This window comes from Triticum dicoccoides, chromosome 2B (assembly GCF_002162155.2).
Source record: "Triticum dicoccoides isolate Atlit2015 ecotype Zavitan chromosome 2B, WEW_v2.0, whole genome shotgun sequence".
Classification (NCBI taxonomy): domain Eukaryota; kingdom Viridiplantae; phylum Streptophyta; class Magnoliopsida; order Poales; family Poaceae; genus Triticum; species Triticum dicoccoides.
Genome location: NC_041383.1, coordinates 30815702 through 30819361, shown reverse-complemented (window position 1 = coordinate 30819361; position 3660 = coordinate 30815702). Strand labels below are relative to the sequence as shown.

Genomic DNA, 3660 nt, shown 5'->3' with positions numbered 1-3660 from the left:
TTTGCGGATCATAAGGGAGAGGAAGGAGCACCTAAGAACATTAGGCTTGGGAGGCATCGGCAAAAATCCGAATAAAATGTATGACCCTAGTTGTAGTTGGAATAATTAGTTTAGGCCTTCCTCCATGTTCCCATGCCTAATGGTCCTAGATGTTCATTTTCTTCCTCTTCCTAACTCGCCTTCACAACCCGATCATCTAAACCTAAATGTGCACATTTGTTTTGATAGTTGCGCATGAAAATAGAAAAAGGAAGGAATACATAAGAACAATAGGCATGGGAGGCATCGGGAAATCACGAAATAATCTTGGTGCCTAAATTTAGAGGCCAACTAGTATAGGCTTTCCTCCATGTTCCCACGCCCATCGCTGTGAGATACTCATGGCTTCCCTTTCCCTACTCGATCACTCTCAAGGCCTCATGATCTAAGCTTTGCACACATAAGTTTATTAAGTTTTCAGCATGACCTCATTTCCGTGAGCTAAAAGGAAGGGGAAGGAGAACCTAAGAACAATAGGAATGGGAGGCATGGGGAAACACTGAGACAAATATCCACCTCTAGTTTCAGAGGTGCAGACAGATAGCTCGGGGTTTCCTCCGTGTTCCCATTCTCACTGCTCTTAGAATATTTCTTCCTCTTCCTAGCTCACCTTGAAGATAGTATGATTCTAATAAATCTGGAGAAGAAAGCTTGAACTTGTGAGGTATATATGGGTATCTTAGGAAGGGCTCTACAGTGTAAACTGTGTTGAATCTTCTGAGCGGAATGCCGAAATCATGCATGGTGCATCATAGTGTACCAGTAAATGATGGTGGGCCATAGAACATCTATTGCTAATAGGGCACGTGGAGGGAGGATACCAGGGATTTTCTTCTCATACACAACTAAAAAAAAGGTTTGTCCTTGACCCTGAACTTGCATTTACACAAAGTGGAAACAGAATAGATCATACAGTGCTTCCGTATATTTTTATGAGAGCAAGGTGAATGAAGAGATAATAGTCCATGTGATGGAAGATCACAATATCATGCAAATAAATATCAGAATAAGAGACCATTATGACAGGTAAAGAAACGAGACCATTATGGAATGCCTTGAACTGAACATATCTTTGTATCAAATGTTTGTTGATGAATTTCATGAGCTTTCCTTTCATATGATAGCTTCCCCGATGTGTTAAGCAACCATGTAAGTGTCATTCCGGCAATGAGCGGCCGCTTTATTAGCTGCCAACAATAGAGCATCCCAGGCGCAGTGGCGACGTGTTGGTAGCCATCGAGCTAGCGATGAGCAGACCATGCGCGCGAGGGTGGTGGAGCAAAACGAGGGCGACAATGGCGCGTATCGACAGTGGCGTGCTGGCATTCTGCGTCCTCCACGACCTGCCGGGCGCTGCCGCGTTCCTCGCGGCCCACCCGCTGCATGCCACCTACCTGCTCTTCTTCTACCACAGCCTCCTCGCGCTCGCGGCCTTCTTCTACCCGCTGCTCCTCTCCACAGGGCTCCTACTGGTCGTGCTCCTCACCGCCGCCCCGTACGTCACGCCTGGATGGATTGGGGCGCTGTGTATCGGGAGCACTGGCGGCATCGCTGTCACCACGCTCTGCGATGAGCACTGGTGGAAAAAGGGCCTTTGGTCGCGGTTCGCAACTGCCATTAGTCGCGGTTGCGCAACCGCGACAGACCGTGCGCGACTAAAGGCCCCCCCCTTTAGTCGCGGTTGCTTAAGAACCGCGACTAAAGGCCCGTCCACGTGGGCGCCAGGTGGCCGTCGGGGCGGAGGACCTTTAGTCGCGGTTCTTCTGGCCAACCGCGACTAAAGGCCGCCGCAGGTTTAGGGTTTTAGCCCCCCCCCCCCTTAAACCTGTTTTCTGTTTAATTTGTATTGTTTTATTTCTTTTGTGCTTTATTTTAATTTTGAAGGAGTTTCATATATTCTACGGTACTACATACATGCATATGAATGTACAATTTCAAATAAATTTGAAATTAGAACCAAAAAGAATTCAAGAGGAATATACAATATATATTCAATATCATCGGATGACCATATACAATTTTGAACAAGTTTCCATACATGATTTAATGCATATAAAGTTCTACGTCCTCGTAATAGTGTTCTCCTTTAGGATGGAGGACTTCCCTGCTGAACTATCCAGCTAGTTCCTCTTGAAGTGGTCGGAAGCGAGCTTCTGGACTAAGCATCCACCGGAGGTTATTCCTCTGAGCATTGGTATCACTCGGAACCCGCTCAGAGGTGTATCTCCGGATCATCTCACAGACATAGTATCCACATAGATTGGTCTCCGGTGGCTGAATATCCCCAGCATTCTTAGCCTTTAACATTTTGAATTCTAGCTCTTTTTTGAATTCACCGACCTTTGTATCTACGAACCGTCTCCAAACCCTACGAGGCAAAGAAAATTAAATGAACAAGAGAGTTATTAATTAGTTACTTGATATTAGGAAATGAACGAAATAGGCCGATCGATATAGAGCGCAAATGAATGAAAATAATTACTTCTGCAGCATTCTTCTCATGCCGCCCCAAAGCTTTGGATCCATATTCACAGAGTCGTGGACGAGATATTCTGAGGTGTTAACTTTAATTACTAGCAGAATCCAGTGGAACCTGCGGACACGATACATGCACAGTACGTCATGCATAACTCATCGATTAGCCGGCCACATACCATGCATGGAGTAAACAAAAGAGAATGTGCTCAAGACAGAAACACTCACTCAAAATGGTAAGGAAATAGAATATCACTTTTGAGTTCCTGCTTTGTAAGAAACTGCCACAGGTCTGCCTCCACGTCGGCGGGGTAACGCTCCAACACATGTCCATTAACGATGTGTGGGTCAATGAACCCAACATCATGGATGTTCCTTACTCTGCATTCCTTAATCTTCATTCTGCATGTATAATAGCGGACACAACAATATAGTTAGGACATATATATAGTGCAGGCAATATGAACGAGATGGGGTAGAAATTAATAAATCACTTACAGAACGTAGCAACTGATGATAGATTTATCGAGCTCGCGCAGATTGAAAAGCTGAAACAATTCACTCAGTTCAATTTGTACATAGTAATGTTTGAAGTGATGCTCATGTCTAACTTCCGCATAAATATATTCTTTGGCGTTTTTATTTTTTATGTAACCCTTGTACCATTTCAGCAGACTTTTCATTTGTGGAGGTAGATCATTTTCCTCCGCAGGCTCGACGAGAGGCCCATTCTTGACATATGTAATTACTACCTCCTTCACTGGCGCCTCATCAAGGCCTAACAGTTCACGAAGAGTAATACCTAAGTTGGCCGCTTGTTCTCTGGCACTCGTTACAGTCAATCCCTGTGCTGCCGCAGCTTGTATGATCTCGGGGTCATCCGGACAGAAGGCTTCCACTATAAGCGGGGCAATCGATTGTTTACTTTGTTCCCCGAGCTGGGCAACTTGTTTCCCGCTTTTTTTACTTTCGGCCTTCTCCCGCTCTTTGTTCTCCTTGAACATGAGTGCCTGCCTGCGAAGTTCACGTGCATAGTCGTTAGGCAGATTCTTCGCGGCTTGGGACGGTGTGCTCAAAAATGACTTAGCCCACTTCTTTTGCTCATCAGAAAATACTGGCTTGGGCTCGGGCTCTCTTTTCTTCTTG

General features: G+C 45.3%; 1 pseudogene; it reads left to right on the top strand.

Moving 5' to 3' along the window:
* The first annotated feature begins 1334 nt into the window (after positions 1-1334).
* The window catches only part of LOC119360322, a 12368-nt pseudogene continuing 10042 nt past the window's right edge, over positions 1335-3660 (top strand).